Source organism: Ochlerotatus camptorhynchus, unplaced genomic scaffold (assembly GCF_037179485.1).
Source record: "Ochlerotatus camptorhynchus isolate MF236.1 unplaced genomic scaffold, CSIRO-AGI_Acam_v1.1 ptg000017l, whole genome shotgun sequence".
NCBI lineage: Eukaryota > Metazoa > Arthropoda > Insecta > Diptera > Culicidae > Ochlerotatus > Ochlerotatus camptorhynchus.
In genome coordinates, this window is record NW_027040509.1 from 1,422,281 (window position 1) to 1,440,535 (window position 18,255).

Genomic DNA, 18,255 nt, shown 5'->3' on the forward strand with positions numbered 1-18,255 from the left:
ATCCAGTTTATGCGTAGCAGTTTGTTTACACCCTGTTCTATGGTTGTGTGTTTTGTTGTTAAATACCTGTTTCTCTTCCAGCTATTACCTGTTAAATATCAACATGGATGACGTAATCGTTTGTGTTGTGTGCAAAAAACAAGAGGCTGACTCAAATAAAATCATCACCTGCATGTATTGTTTTTCCGCATCACATTTCAAATGCAAAAATATTATCGGTGCTGCCATTGCCAGAGTGAAAACAAACATGTTCTTTTGCACTACTAATTGCTCAGAAATTTACAAGCGTATTGTCGAAATGCAGGAGGGTAGATCTTCAATGATCAGCTCACTAACAGCAGAGTTGAAAGCGACAGTCTCCAGCGCCGTTGCAGATCAAATGGTCAATGTGATATCCGAGGTGCGGTCATTAACTGTAGCAGTTGAAAAGTTACAGGAATTTCTATCAGCTAAATTCGATGATATCGTATCTGAATTTAAAACGCTTAAAGTTGAAAATGAGAACATGAAGCATCAGATAAGTGAGTTAACTAAGTCTCACTCTGAGTTAACAAACTTTGTTCACCAATTAGAGGCAAACGTGGATAAATCCGATCGTAAAGCAGTATCGAATAATGCTGTTTTGTTAGGGCTTCCGTACGAACCTAATGAGAATGCTATGAACTTAGTCAATAGAACCCTTGTACATATTGGAGCTAACTTGCAGCCGGGTTCTATCGTGTCTGCTACAATATTGTATCTAAGCAATAAACCAAACGCCATAGTGCCTAAAGGGTGATACGGTCAAAATTTGGTCAATATCAACTTGACGTATTTCTTTCAATTTTGCATTTAAAAAACCTGAACACCCCTCATTTTGAAGGTGTGTGTGTGTAGAATGTTGCTCCTATTTTGATTTTGGAATTCACTCTTCAGTTGTCAAAATGCCGTCCAAGCAAGAAGAGCAGCGTATCAAAATTTTGCTCGCGCATCGCGAAAATCCGAGCTACTCGCACGCAAAGTTGGCAAAATCGCTAAAAGTTGCCAAATCAATCGTTACAAATGTAATTAAAGTGTTTGGGGAACGTTTGTCGACAGCCAGGAAGTCTGGATCGGGGGGAAATCGAAAACCGGAAGCCGCTGAGACGACAAAGAGAGTTGCCGGTAGTTTCCTCTCTCTCCGAGATGCCGCAAATAAGCTGGGTGTATCGTCTACAACCGTGAAACCTACGTCAAAGCCGACTACAAGCAGCTTCCGGGACAGGAGTTTTATACGGCAAAAGGAAGGGGAAAGGTAGCAGATGTTTTCAAGCACATGAAACTGTCAAAGTTCGCAAAGAAATATCTGGTTTGGCAAGCCATCTGTACCTGTCATCTGTCATAGCTTCCGGGACTGTCAACCAAGAAATTTACGTGAAAGAGTGTTTGAATAAACGTCTGCTGCCTTTCCTGAAGAAACACGGTTGTTCCGTACTGTTTTGGCCGGATTTGGCATCTTGCCATTACGGTAAAAAGGCCATGGAGTGGTACGCCGCCAACAACGTGCAGGTGGTTCCCAAGGACAAGAACCCTCCCAACACGCCAGAGCTCCGCCCAATTGAGAAATACTGGGCTATTGTCAAGCGGAACCTAAAGAAGACCAAAAAACTGCTAAGGGCGAGCAGCAGTTCAAGGCAAACTGGCTTTCTGCGGCGAAGAAGGTGGACAAGGTGACTGTACAAAATCTGATGGCAGGGGTCAAGCGTAAGGCCCGGCAATTCGGATTTGGAAAAGCGGAAGCCTAACTGAATATTTTTCCTGAATTTTATACTAATTGAACTTGAAAAAGAAATTTAATTTGATTTTTTAAATAAACGATTTCACCGATTTACACGCGTTTTCCCTTGACCAAATTTTGACCGTATCACTCTTTATACAAATCGCTTTCAAAGACAGGAATGTCAAACTAGAAGTTCTTTCGAGGAAAAGGAACTTTGGCACAGTCCTTTCTACGAACGTTGATCAATCTTTCGTGATTAATGGCAAATCAATTTATGTTACGCTAAGAGATGAATTAACTTCGCTATCAATGGAACTACTTAGTAAAATGCGCGAATATCAAGAGTCTCTCAGACTAAAGTACGTATGGCCAGGAAGAGGAGGTGGTATTCTTGTTAAACAGGATGAAACTTCTAAACCGGATGTAATCAAAACTAGGGAAGATTTGAATCGTGTAATTGCTTACTATACTGCCCAACTTAAGCAATCCCGGTCGCCCAAACGAAAAAAAAAATAATAGAAGAACTAAAAAAACATCATATGTCAAATTTATTTGTATACCAGTGTATGTTTATATTCTTTCTCAATAAATGGTTCAAACATTAAATTATTACCACAACCACATTGATGATTTCAATTCAACATATGGGGAAGTCTCTTTCAAACACTTACGTGTATTACAGTGGAATGTTCGGGGTATCAAATATTTGAATAAATTTGATGACATTTTATTGTCAATTGATCACTTGATGGTTCCAATTGATGTTATTATTGTTGGAGAAACATGGATTAAAGAGGGAAATTCTTCACTATACAAGATTGATGGCTATCACAGCATTTTTTCGTGTAGAGACAGTTCATCGGGAGGCTTAGTTATGTCTATAAGGAACTCAGCTAATCGTTTCTAGTGATGGTTTTCATCATATTCATGTTGAGTTGGTAATAAATGGAGGCAGTTACGATGTTCACGGTGTGTATCGTCCACCTTCATATCAAAACATCGTTCTAAATGACCAAGTACCGGTCTATATTCCCAATTATAAGACCACTCACTCACAAGGAGATGAAATGGCTAAACAAATTCAAAAACTTTTGGAAGATGAAATAATCGAACCATCAGTTTCTTCGTATAATTCACCAATTCTCTTAGTGCCTAAGAAATCTGGCAATAATTCAAACAAAAAATGGAGAATGGTAGTTGATTTTCGACAATTAAATAAAAAGGTGTTGGCAGATAAATTTCCACTGCCAAGAATAGATGTAATTTTAGATCAATTAGGAAGAGCAAAGTACTTCAGTACACTAGATCTAATGTCTGGTTTCCACCAGATACCGTTAGATCAAGAGTCTAGAAAGTACACTGCTTTTTCCACTCCTAATGGTCATTTTCATTTCAAAAGATTACCATTCGGTATGAATATTAGTCCCAATAGCTTTCAGCGAATGATGACCATCGCTATGGCAGGGCTAAACCCCGAATGTGCATTTATTTACATCGATGACATAATAGTCATCGGTTGTTCAGAAAACCATCATTTTCAAAATTTAACCAGAGTATTTGAACGTTTGAGACAATACAATCTCAAACTAAATCCTGCGAAATGTAAATTTTTCTTGAATCAAGTGACTTATCTTGGACACAAAATTACTGATAAAGGAATTCTTCCAGATGACTCTAAATTTGAAGCTTTAAAGAATTATCCTAAACCAACAAATATTGATGAAGTACGTAGATTTGTAGCTTTCTGTAATTACTACCGAAAGTTCGTACCAAATTTTGCCGATGTAGCACGACCACTAAATGCATTGTTGAAAAAAGGAACAGTATTTCAATGGACAGAAATCCAAGAATACAGTTTCCAAAAACTGAAAAAACTTTTAATGGAACCGCATATATTGCGATACCCAGATTTTTCGAAAGAATTCATTCTTACCACAGACGCTTCTGATGTCGCTTGTGGCGCAGTTCTGTCTCAGCGTTATCCAGAAGGTGAACTACCAATTGCTTTTGCTAGCAAGAGTTTAACACAAGGAGAACGAAACAAACCAATAATTGAAAAGGAATTGACAGCTATTCATTGGGCTGTTGATTATTTTAAATCTTATTTATATGGTCGACGATTTACTGTGAAAACGGATCACAGACCACTAGTTTATTTATTCAACATGAAAAACCCAACGTCAAAATTAACTAGAATGAGATTAGACCTTGAAGAATTTGATTTTAATATTGAGTTTCTAGCAGGTAAATCCAATGTATGTGCTGATGCATTATCTCGCATACCCGGTAATTCAGAAGATCTAAAATCATTATCCGTGCTCATGGTCAACACTAGAGCCATGACAAGAAAATTAAAATCCACTATTTTGAAAAAATCCGAAAATTCAACGATGTCAGATTGTGAGATTGATCACCTTACAGCTTGGCAAACTGGAAGTTAGAAAAGTTAGAAAATACCTTAAGATTGATTGTGTTGTGCACCATAATCAATTGAAGATGACATTATTTAATCATAATTATAGAAAAATTTTAGGAAAAATTAACATTAACCTAACGCGCGCGTACAAAATAAATACAAATAGAAGTCAAGCACTAGAGTTTTCACTTCTAGAACTCGAAAAGTTATTGAAACACTATAAAAGAACCATGGTTGCCATCTCGTTGGAAGATGAGCTTTTTACATCAATTTCGATTGAAACTTTAAAAGAAATCGCTAACAGAGCCATTTCTAGTTATCAATTAATACTATTTCAACCACCGAAATTCCTTCAAAATGAAGAAGACATACGAAACGTTTTAATTAATAATCATATGGGGGGGGGGGGAGCACCACTGGCACGGGGGGGGGGGACACCCCTCACCATCCCTCTCCAAAGGGGGAGTTTGGTAAAGAGAGATGAAAAAACCGATTTGTACCTTCCTTAAAAGTTGTCCTAGTTCGCTATTCTAATATCTACATACAATCTTCACACTGCCGTACTCTAACGGAACTATCAACTCTATGCTTTCATCTACTCCATCTATCGTATAAAAATTACCACTACAGTCTGTTATTTGAAATTAGCATATTCAACTATGTAAATCGTTGACTTCACGTAGAAGTAATACTAAAAACATATAGTCAAAGTTTTAAATCATGTTTCAAAAAAATTAGATGTAGCTAAAAAGCAAGCCAAAAAAAGATATTTTGAAAACTTACTAAGCAATACTCCACAATCAAAACTGTGGAAAAATATTAACGCAATACTAGGAAGTTCTACCAACAAATCAAAATTGTCATTGCTCATCGATGGTGTTCCTACTACTGACAGTAAAACTATGTGTGATGCATTCAATAAACATTTTTCAACAGTTGGACCTAATTTAGCAGCAAAAATAAATGTTTCAAGTGAAAATCCTATTTCTGATTCAATTTTTCTACAACCATCATCTGTCAACGAAGTTATACTACTGATTAATGATCTAAAGGCCAACAAATGTTCAGGTCCTGACAATAATGTTGTTATATTTTCGAGAATTCAATTTAATGATTCAAGCGGATTCGTATCCAGACTGTCTCAAAACAGCCAAAGTAGTGCCTATATTTAAGTTAGGAGATGCAACCCAAGTCGATAATTATCGACCCATATCAACCCTATCAGTTTTCAACAAAATATTTGAAAAGTTATTAATCACACGCCTGATAAGTTTTTTAGATAGGCATAATATACTGTATAGTATGCAATATGGTTTTCGCAGCGGAAGTAGCACCTCTGTAGCCGTAGCTGAGCTTGTAGACCAAATATTGGAAGAAACAGATTCAAAAAAAGTAGTGGGCGCCTTGTTTCTTGACCTGAAGAAGGCATTTGACACTCTCAACCACGATATTTTACTAAGGAAATTAGAACGATATGGAATCAGGGGAACCGCAAACAGCATTATCCGGTGCTATTTGAGCAACAGAAGTCAATATGTTTCATGCGATGGAGAAATAAGCTCTAGAAGAGAAATTAGTATTGGAGTTCCACAGGGAAGTAACATTGGCCCTTTACTTTTCCTTATCTATATCAACGATATTAGCAACATTAATCTCGTTGGAACTCCCAGGTTATTTGCTGACGACACGGCCTTATTTTATCCACATGTCAATTTGAATATAATTGTTTCAAAGATGAATCAGGATTTACGGTTGCTCCAGGGTTATTTTTCGGTAAATCTTCTCTCATTGAACCAAGTACATGATCTTCCGGTCACCTAGGAAAATTCTACCACAAGCACCAATTTTAGCTATGAACACTGACATTATCGAGAAAGTAGACTCATTAAATATCTGGGAGTTTATCTAGATTCTACGTTATCGTGGGATTATCACATAAATAAGGTTGCAAGCAAAGTTTCTTCCATGTGCGGAATTTTGAGACGTGCTAGTAGTTTTCTTCCGCTAAAGGCTATGCTTCTTTTCTATTTTGCGCATATTCATTCTCATTTGAGCTACTTGATTATTTCATGGGGTAGAGCTGGTAAGTCAAAATTGAAAAAAAACTGCAAACATTGCAGAACCGCTGTCTTAAAATTATTTATAAATTGCCATTTTTATATCCTTCAGCTCAATTATACACCGATGTATCCAATAAAATATTACCAGTCCTTGGATTGTGTGAAGAGCAAACTTTGCTAATGGTTCATAATGTTCTACATAACCCATTAAGGCTACATAACATAAGTATGGACACGCTACCTCGGATTCACAATACCAGGCAAACTAACCATCTGTCAAGAACCCGTGCATACTCCAGTTTTGCTCAAAAACGAATTTCCTTTATAGGTCCTTCCAAATATAATAACTTACCAAGACATCTTCAACAAATAACAAATATAAAATCCTTCAAAACTAAGATAAAATGTTACTTAAAAGAACGAGTTTCGCAACTATTAATTTAATGCAATTTATTATTATTTATTACTTTTATTATCATTCATATGTCAACCGTCACTAAATATTAAATGCTTTGCTGAAAAACAGTAGTCATATTCGAAATATTTAAATTTATTGTTTTTTGTTTTCTTTAATGTGTGCTTCTTTCAAAGGATATTTTTTCCACTAGAAGCACATAAATTGTTTTCTCATAGATGTGTTTTTCTCTCTCTCTCTCTCTCTCTCATTTGATATAAGTATTTAAAATTAATCCTCAATCATATATCCTTTTAGTAATTATTTTTGTTTTGCTGCATATGGTAGATTTCAGAGTGTCCACTACCAGGGGGCTCAGCATGCAGTCGAGCTTTTTGGTGTGGGGGAGAGCGGAGGGTCACTCAAAAAAAATGTTTCTTTCGTCAAAACCCTTGACTTTTTTCGCGGGATTTTTATTAATCCTAAAAGAATATTTATTTACTTTCACATATGATAATCATTACGTTGTTTCCTGTGATTACATGATCAGAACTAAGGAGCAGTCTATTCCGTACATCCATGTTGTATACCTTCTTCTGACAACTGCCCTATTGGAAGCAGTGCATGTTTTATAACTGTGGATTAAAATTTTATGCAGAATTGGAGTCATCGGATGCCATGGATACAGTCGAACGTATATCTCCGCTGTTTCTTGAGTAATTGTTTCAAATTTTTTCGTTTCAATTTTAAAACCACTAGCTAGGGTCTCCAATATAACATTAACCCGGTAGATCAAATTAAAATCAACACCTGTTATTTGAGCAGCGTTTCTGGATCAGCAAAGAATCTTAGACTAGTGTTACCATCCGAATTTCCAAAGCCTGATTGGCGATCTCTCATCGCTGGGCGTTGCAGCTAAGTTTAAGCTTGGCAGGATCGGCACCAAGGTGATGCTCCGAATGAAAGCGGAGTACGAGGTGGCCGTGAAATATCTGAAGGATTCCAAGGCGAAATTCTTCACGCACGCCATCCCCGGTGAGAAGCCCTTCAAGGTAGTCATCAGGGGTCTACCAAACTTCGACCCCAAGATGGGCGAAGCTGAAATTAAAGGGTGATACGGTCAAAATTTGGTCAAGGGAAAACGCGTGTAAATCGGTGAAATCGTTTATTTAAAAAATCAAATTAAATTTCTTTTTCAAGTTCAATTAGTATAAAATTCAGGAAAAATATTCAGTTAGGCTTCCGCTTTTCCAAATCCGAATTGCCGGGCCTTACGCTTGACCCCTGCCATCAGATTTTGTACAGCCACCTTGTCCACCTTCTTCGCCGCAGAAAGCCAGTTTGCCTTGAACTGCTGCTCGCCCTTAGCAGTTTTTTTGGTCTTCTTTAGGTTCCGCTTGACAATAGCCCAGTATTTCTCAATTGGGCGGAGCTCTGGCGTGTTGGGAGGGTTCTTGTCCTTGGGAACCACCTGCACGTTGTTGGCGGCGTACCACTCCATGGCCTTTTTACCGTAATGGCAAGATGCCAAATCCGGCCAAAACAGTACGGAACAACCGTGTTTCTTCAGGAAAGGCAGCAGACGTTTATTCAAACACTCTTTCACGTAAATTTCTTGGTTGACAGTCCCGGAAGCTATGACAGATGACAGGTACAGATGGCTTGCCAAACCAGATATTTCTTTGCGAACTTTGACAGTTTCATGTGCTTGAAAACATCTGCTACCTTTCCCCTTCCTTTTGCCGTATAAAACTCCTGTCCCGGAAGCTGCTTGTAGTCGGCTTTGACGTAGGTTTCGTCGTCCATTACCACGCAGTCAAACTTCGTCAGCATCGTCGTGTACAGCCTCCGGGATCGCGCTTTGGCCGTCGTATTTTGTTTATCATCGCGATTTGGAGTCACTACCTTCTTGTAAGTCGATAGTCCGGCTCGTTTTTTGGCTCGATGCACGGTTGTAGACGATACACCCAGCTTATTTGCGGCATCTCGGAGAGAGAGGTTAGGGTTTCGCTTGAAACTACCGGCAACTCTCTTTGTCGTCTCAGCGGCTTCCGGTTTTCGATTTCCCCCCGATCCAGACTTCCTGGCTGTCGACAAACGTTCCCCAAACACTTTAATTACATTTGTAACGGTTGATTTGGCAACTTTTAGCGATTTTGCCAACTTTGCGTGCGAGTAGCTCGGATTTTCGCGATGCGCGAGCAAAATTTTGATACGCTGCTCTTCTTGCTAGGACGGCATTTTGACAACTGAAGAGTGAATTCAAAAATCAAAATAGGAGCAACATTCTACACACAGACACCTTCAAAATGAGGGGTGTTCAGGTTTTTTAAATGCAAAATTGAAAGAAATACGTCAAGTTGATATTGACCAAATTTTGACCGTATCACCCTTTAACCGGTACAAGCTAGCCCCAATCGCTGTCTTCCGAATGACAAAGAGAGACGAAAACGTGAAGACGTACCCGGATTGTCTTTTCCTGGTGCACTTCCAGAAAGGGACGGTGACGCTCAATGCGCTACAAGCCATCCGATCGATCTACTCCATCATCGTACGGTGGGAGCCATACCGTGGCGGCCATCGTGACGTAACGCAGTGCCAGCGGTGCTTCAATTTTGGACACGGTACCCGCAACTGCAACATCAAGCCACGCTGCAGCAACTGCGCTCACGAACACGCTACTTCTGATTGACCTGCGATGGAGCCGTGGCGTTAAAATGCGCCAACTGTGGTGGTGCACATCAAGGTTCCGACAGACAGTGCTCCAAACGCGAGGACTTCAAACGCATCCCAGCAAAGACAAGCAAATGCGCGAGTGCAACCCGCTCCCCCTCAAGAAGCTTCCGGTGATTCTGCTGTCCAAAGCTCCCCCTGGATTCTGGAGACAACCAACAGCGCAAAAAAACAACCCCGATCTGTTCTCAGCGGATGAACTGATGGAAATTTTCGTCAACATGTCCGGTGCTCTTCGTAAGTGCCGCAATAAGCCCGAACAGATCCAAGTGCTCGGTAAGTTCATAATCCAGTATGGCGTCTAAACCGCTAAGTATCGTCACCTGGAATGCTTATTGCTCTGTAAGAGCAAAAGAGATTGAGCTTGCCGACTTCCTCCGCAAGCACAGCATCGACGTGGGCCTTTTAACCGAGACCCATCTAAAGTACGGCGACAGCTTCTGGTTGCCTGACCACAACATTATTCGGCTTGATCGCACCAGCTCGAGGGTGGGGGGGGGGGGGGGGGGTTGCGGTCGTAGTCAAGAAAGGAATAAAATACCACACTCTGTCCCATATCCGCACCTCTATCATCGAGGCCCTTGGTGTGGAGGTGGAGTCGTCGACTGGATACGTCCAGCTCATCGCCGCCTACTGCCCTCGACAGTGTGCCGCCAGCAGTGGACTAGCGGCTAAATTCAAGAAGGACCTATCCGCCATCACCCGTACCGGTTCCCGCTTCGTAGTTGGAAGAGATCTAAATGCTCGCCATGAGGCCTGGCGGAACTACCAGCAGAACCAGAACGGTCGTCTGCTGTTCGACCACTCGCAGCATGGGCTGTACTCCGTTTGGTTTTCAAATGAGCCAACATTCATCTCACCGGCGGGCAACCCATCGACGCTAGACCTGTTCCTGACAAATATCGGCTTGTCCAAGCCGGTAGCCTCACCAACCGGTGGTGGCTGAGCTGGGTTACAACGTGGCCCCTGCTCCAAGTCTGCACAAGGACTACCACCGCGTAAACTGGGCCCAGTTTGGACGCGTGATAGACAGGAACATAATCGACAACCCCAACGCTTAACACCGTGGAGGACATCGACCGAGCGTTGGAGGGACTCCATCAAGCCATAACCGTGGCTGACGAGGCGTGCGTCCGACGAGTTCCTGTGAGGGGTAAGTTTATTACCATTGATTCCCACACCCAACTCTTGATTGGCCTGAGAAATGTTCGTAGACGCCAGTTTCAGAGAACTGGAGATCTGGGCAAAAAACGTGAAATGGCCGATCTGAACAGGCAGATGGCTTCCAGAATATACTCGATCCGGAACGAAAGTTTCGGGCGGCTCGTCCAGAATCTGGACGACCACTCCAGACCATTCTGGAAGGTAGCCAAGGTCCTGAAAACTCATCCGAAAATGATGACGATAGGCTTTTAATCACCCCACAGGAGAAAGCAAATGCGATCGGCAAGCATGTCGCTTCATCGCATTTGCTTGGTTCGACTATCCAAAGTCCGCTCGATGATCAGGTTGCGCAATGCGTTCAAAACCTAGATGCCTCCCCTTGCCTCCGGTGGATATGACTATAGTACAACAGATTTGCTCAGCTCTGAAATGCACCAAGAACATGAAGGCTCCCGGGTTTGACGGTATATTCAACTTGATCTTGAAGAGACTCAGCATGAAAGTGCAGTCTCTTCTAACCGCTATCTTCAACAGATGCTTGGAACTGCACTACTTTAAGGTAAGGTAGCAAAAATCATACCAATCTGCAAACCCGGAAAGGCTCCAACATTGCCTTTAAGCTACAGACCAATCAGCCTCCTTTCAGCGCTGAGCAAATTGTTCGAGAAACTCATTCTCATTCGTTTGCTCAAGTTTGTCGAGGAAAACAACATTCTCCTTCCGGAACAGTTCGGGTTCAGAAAGGGGCACTCCACCAATCATCAGCTAGTACGTGTGATGAATAACATCCGAAGTAACAAAGCTGTATCCAAGTCCACAGCCATGGCCTTGTTAGACGTTGAAAAGGCTTTTGACAATTCAGTGCCAACATTTCAAAGGGGCGTAATTGCATTTGTAAACAATGGCTTTAGTCGTCGATTTCTCGCGAATGAAAGCTCACTCATGAAAATAAAGGAATGTTTCCTGTATCAGCTAGAATTTTTAATTTGGAGGGGTGGGTTTTCATTTGCGAGAAATCGACGTCTAAAGCCATTGTTTACAAAAGCAATTACGCCCCTTTGAAATGGCACTGAATTTTTGGCTTGACGGACTTGTATACAAGCTTTAACTACCTCCAGCAAAGGTCATTTAAGGTACACGGCGAATGAGAACGACTCAAATTTGAGTTTAGTTCACTCATAATCGCCAAAAGTGCAGGAACTCAGCGATGAGTTAATTTGCCTCATGTTTTCCCAGGTTTTTCCAGGATTTTCCAGGGAAAAATTCCCGAATTTGAGAAAAGTAAAGATTGTATTCACTCAGTCTATTAGTACTACTCCGAGACTGAATAAAATTTTCGTCAATTTCCTCATTTTCCGGCAGATTTTTTAGGTTTTCCACAGGAAACCATGAGACAAATTTTACACATCGCTGAGTTCCTGCACTTTTGGCGATTATGAGTGAACTAAACTCAAATTTGGGTTGTTCTCATTCGCCGTGTATCGTTGAATGGTTGTCTTTCAGACACTTTTTCCATCCCAGCAGGAGTCCCGCAAGGCAGTCTCTGCTGGGCCCCTTGCTTCACAGCATTTACACTTCCGACATTCCTCCCCTTGAAGACGGTTGCGTGTTTTTCCTGTTCGCAGATGATACCGCAATAGCCGTCAAAGGAAGGATGCCTCGCGAAATAACGAACAAACTTCAACGACGCCTTTGCTGATTATGCCACCATGTGGAAAATCAAAATTAATGCCTCCAAAACTCAAGCGATCATGTACTGTAATCATGGATGGCACAAGGGTTGAGTGGTCTGCCGAAGTAACCTATCTCGGGATGTTGTTCGATGAAAAGCTCCTCTTCCGTTCGCATGCAGAGAAAACAGTAGTCAAGTGTTCTACCTTGGTTAGGTGTCTGTATCCGCTGATTTGCCGCAGATCCTCAAGGGTGAACAAACTGGCTGTCTACAAACAAATCATAGCACCTGCGATCCTCTACGCAGCTCCGGTGTGGGAATCATGTACTCAGACTCACAGGAACAAAATCTAGGTTGCTCAGAACAGATCGTCCTTTCGACACAAGAATTTCCGATCTCCATCTAGAGGCGAACGTTCCTAAATTAGATTTCAAAATTGCCGACATTAAGACTAGGTTTGTACAAAAATGCAATACATCAGAACATGCGTTGATAAGCAATTTGTATATAGTAGGTTAGTTGTAGTTAGTAGTATTAAGTAGTCTCCTTTTTCAAAGTTATAACAAACCAATCCACCAAGGTGGTCATTCTCTAGGTAGGTCTGATAGGTTAGGAACTGTAATTAATAATAATTGAAAATTCAAAGGAACTAAAGTTGAAAAGACGCATCTGTGCCACTTGATAAGTTATACATGTAAACCACACAAATTCAAGAAATATAGATCATTTAACCCTCCGTTACTCGCGTCAACTTTTGTAACACGAGTACTCGCGCGTTGTACTTTGTACAACAGTGTCCATTGCCATTTTGCAGCCGAGCTACCAATCGATATGAAACCAACGGGTATTCCTTAAAAAACTTGTTTTTAACTAAACAAGCTAAACTTTTATCACTGTAAGCCCCCAAAAAATGCGGATAATAGAGAAAATGTGTAGATCAGAATTGTCTCACTACGTAGCGCTAGAATACATGTGAAATTCTCGTATGTGATATATCTCAAGATCCTGACCAGATAGAAAGTTACTGTCTTTCACAAAGTTTTTCAGGAGGTCAAAGCCTATTGCTTGGTGTTCAATAGTTCAGAATTTGCTCACTACGCGACGCTAGTATACATGTGAAATTCTCATATAAAATATCTCGAGTTCCCAACCAGATAGAAAGGTACTGTCTTGGGCATAGTTGTTCAAGAGGTCAAGGCTTTTTCGCAGGTGGACAGTAGTTCAGAGTTTTCTCACTTTGCGGCGCTACTATACATGTGAAACTCTTGCATATAAAATATCTCGAGATCCTGAACAGCTAAAAGTTTACTGTATTTGGCAAAGCTGTTAAGGAGATAAAGATCTTTTGGCTGATGAACAGTAGTTCAGAAATTTCTCAAAATTTGGCGGGCAGTTCTCGCATATCAAATATCATAAAATTAAAATTAAATTTACATCAGCACAAGTGGGATAATACAAATGTATTCTGGATTTCTTTTACTGATGAAAATTTTCATGCAGATTTGTGGATACATAAATTGGTGTGAGTCTTCCACTTGTATATCTCTGATAAATTAGTGGTAACACGTATCTCAGATGGAAAACATTATCTTAAAAAATCAATATCGCTGAAACTTCCTCCAAATGAATGTTTAGAGTCTCCCTTTCATTTAAGGCTAATTTCAAAAATTTTTTATCGGGGGGTCTAGAATAAAACAAAATCCCTGTATTTACGTGTGCACGGACAACGAGACTAACTCAGAGAGTGAAGCACTTTTGCTCAGTTGAATGGAGCAATTTATAAAACCGTACACTCCCGATCATAAGTTTAAGGACACCTCCTAAAAACACCCAAAGTTACACTATTTTTCAAAATTTGAAGAACTCACTCAGAAGAATCGTAATTAATTTTCACAGAATTGACTTGAAAAAAAAAAAAATTGAAATTAAAATTTGCATGTTCACCATCCGGAAGAACTTTGCCGCATGTACAACTTTGACGATGACAGTTACTTTCTGACTTTAAGCTATAGCATATACAAATATTTTACATGCACACTAGCGCCGCATACCGAAAATATTCTGAACTATTTACTATTCATCAGCAAAAATGCTTTGATCTCCTAAACAACTTTGCCGAAGACAGTAATTTTCTAGCTGTTCGGGATCTCGAGCTGTAACATATATGAGGATTGCACGTGTATACTAGCGCAGTGCAGTGAGAATATTCTGAACTACTGTTCACCAGCCAAAAGACCTTGACCTCCTGAACCACTTTGCCCAAGACAGTAACTTTCTATTTGGTCACGATCTCGAGGATCTATAGCATATGCGATAAGTGTACATGTATACTAACGCCACGTTGTGAGAAAATACTTAAATAATGCTTACCAGCCAAAAAGTCTTGACCCCCTTAACAACTTTGCCGAAGACAGTAACTTTCTAGCTGATCAAGATCTCGAGCTATTGAATATGCGAGAAAGGCACATATTTCAGCGCCGCATAGTGAGAAAATTCTGAACTATTGTCACCCAACAAAAATATCTTGACTTTCTGAAAAACGTTGTCGAATACATTTACTTTCTATCTAGTCAGGATCTTGAGATATTTTATATGCAAGAGTTTCACATGTATAGTAGCGCCGCAAAGTGAGAAAACTCTGAACTACTGTCCACCTGCGAAAAAGCCTTGACCTCCTGAACAACTATGCCGAAGACAGTGCCTTTCTATCTGGTTGGGAACTCGAAATATTTTATATGAGAATTTCACATGTATACTAGGGTCGCGTAGTGAGAAAATTCTGAACTATTGAGCACCAAACAATAGGCTTTTACCTCCTGAAAAACTTTGTGAAAGGCAGTAACTTTCTATCTGGTCAGGATCTCGAGATTTTCCATTTTGTAACCAATTAAGTCAAATCCCACGTAGTACGGACACCGTTTACGCGGTTTCCATTCACATTTTCTCTATTATCCGCATTTTTTAAGGGGTTAACTGTGATAAAAGTTTAGCTTGTTTAGTTAAAAACAAGTATTTTGAGGAATACTCGTTGGTTTCAGATCGATTGGTAACTTAGCAACAAAATAGCAATGGAAAACTCAGGTGTGTTGTACAAAGTACAACAGCGCGAGTAACGGAGGGTTAAAGTCAAAGGCTGGTAAACGGCTGGACAATACGAACCATTGATACTTCGCGTATATGCAGGTATAAAATAGACCCCACTAGCGGTCCTTAGCCTCTTGTCCAGTAACTCCAATCCCTACCTCCCCGCGGTGCCGGCTGGGGTACGAGTAACCATAGGGAAGATCGGTTAACCAGCCCCGTGGGACCTTGGTCGTATGCTGACAGGGAAGGGGGGGGGGGGACTCCTCTCTCCGGAGAGTGCACTCTTCGAGCGCCTGTTCATCATGGAGGTGCGGCTCAAAATGGCGTCTGTTCTCCATGTTAGAAGCGGCTGATCAACGTCCTGGTGCCAGCGTGAGACTCTAAACAGTGCTGTGCACGATGGTCCCCGGCGAGACAATGGGAGTTGGTGCAGGCCCTACAAGCCAGCCGTAAAAAACAAAAGTACAGGAAACAAGCAATGTAAATACGGACCGGAACAATCGGCATAGACCCAAGCAACGGAACGGACTAACGATTGGAAACTCGGAACATGGAACTGCAAGTCTCTCAATTTCTTGGGAAGTACCCGCGTTCTTTCCGATTTGAAGCATGGGACAGTCAAGAAATTGGAGACAAGCAGTCACGGACCGAGTGAATTGGCGTAACATTGTGATGCAGGTGTATTCCTGAGGGATGTCGGACCAGGATAAGTAAGTAAGTAAAGTCAAAGTCTCGTTGCAGCATTCTTGTGACGGACTTTGGAGAGAGCGGACGAACAGCAAAGGACCACCATCAGAAAGGATAGCGGACGAACAGAGGAAGCAGCAGATTCGTGGAACCGTGACTGAGGTTGGAAACCTCGGTCCATTCACGACAAGTACGAAAGTAAAACCACGTTGCTTTAACTCACTTTACAAAACTATCACGCGAACAAAATAAAACACTTCCACTGTAATCTGCGGTTCAGACGAAAGTGAACCGAAACCGTCGTAGCCTCACCTCTTTCTTTTCACTAGTCTAGTATTAGTTGTTCTAAGCTATTTCAAGGACAAATAAAACGTTGTCTTTTAAAATTAGTTACTTCAGTTATGTAAAATTTCAGGCTAGGTATTAATTACGGTTCAGTATTGTAATTGAATATGAATCAATATTGCGAAATAATCGTTCATATTCCAGTAAGTGGGTGAGGTTTGATCAATGTTTTTAATCGACGAAAGCAGTTATATTTTTTATGATTCTGGATGCTTGAATATAAATGTTTTAAAGATCGTATTAGATGGGCTACACTGTATTTAAACATAACCAGTCTAACGTGATCGTATATCGATGACTGTTTCCTTTCATATGAGTCTAAATAAAACCATTCGTGTTCAAGTAAGCAAAAGCAAAACACATAGTTTATGTCTGCCGTGGATTTTCCCCCGAATTTATAACACTTGAATATAAACATTGTCCACATCTGCAACTAAAAAAAAACATTTTCCATAAATGACAAATATAATCTTTAGACAAATGATACAGACAAGCTTGTAGCGTTGAAAAATACAATTTGATCAGAAGAAAACTTACGTTAGTCTTAATTGTAGGACCACTCTTTTTTTTCTCTAGAACCAATTGCTAGAGTTTTAAATCTTAAAGTTGAAATCCCGTCCTCCGTCTTCCAGACATAGTTCCCGTCAAAGTCGATAAATAAGAAAGTTCATAATTCTTTCGAATTTGGCAACGTATGTGCCAAAACGATAAAGTTCACCCAAAACAACTCAACCGCCAAAACTTTGCATGATCCAGTCGTTTTTCTTTTCCTGCCGCTGATATTGAATGACTTCCCCGGAGCGCCGAAGCTCTGACGACAACGACGACGGTGACAGTGTGCCACAGTTTATCAAACGACTGAATGATCCCGAATGGGATGTGTATATTTTAACATAATTTGAACCATATGTTGACAGCGCGAAACTTATACCGGGCTGCCTTTTTTTCTCCTTCTCTTTCTCTCGTAGGAAAGGACGAAAAAGTGTCTGAGAGTGGGTGAAAGTTTTCCCCGAAATCTGGGTTGAAAGTAAAAGTTTTCACTTTTGTTCAACGACGTCAATTGGCGCTGAAGCGCGCAGGAAGGAGCATCGAAGTTTGGTAAGTCAACCTTATTGTCGTGGACCGGAGACAGATGGCGTGCGTTATTAAAGATTGTAGCACAAATTCTAGGGAACGTTTAAGTGCTGTCTTTTTTTTTTTCTTACAGAAATTCAGGTCACTACGAAATCTGAGACCGGATCAAATCCCACAATAACCATCCCACGTGCAATCGAACATCGAACTCTAATTAAATGCACGGCACGAAGCCTGTATAGTCGTTTCCAACTTTCGATCCTCGGAAAGCGGCACCGCATATTCAAACACAATTCGACCCCCGGGAGAACCTGCTCCGCAATTAGTGCACGCGTCCACCGAACCAAACACGTGAGACCTATCAATTTCGAAGCGTGAAACTATCAACCAAACGAGCGAGCGAACGAGGCCAATGTGCAACTTTTCCGAAAATCCCTATAATCTCACCAAACGACTCCGTCTTCCAGGATGGCAGTTGGTGCGCCGTGCTGCAGGATTCGAAAATCAACCAACCTGGCACTGCCACCCGTGCCACTGTGCTTGGGAATTGATACTGATCTTCCGGCATTATGGCGTGTTTCTCTATGCGTGTTATTCCGGGAAAGAAAATATCCCAATTGGATCATTGACACCGAAACCCCAAGAAAGGGGAACTGTTTCGTCGGATGTTCGCATTGCAGTGTGGCCAGATTTAGCGCCGGTTGTGCGGAAAATGTGGTTTAACACTTCGAACACGATGGCTCCGGTTAAATGTGTAAGAGCAAATTGGCAATGTTTGAAAAATTATTACTCAGCAATTAAAAAATAGATTTTAAATCTTTTGAAACTGAATAAATCTGTCTGTTTAGTCTGTAGTTTCAAGTAGCGTCAAAAGATTTAAAATTCGCC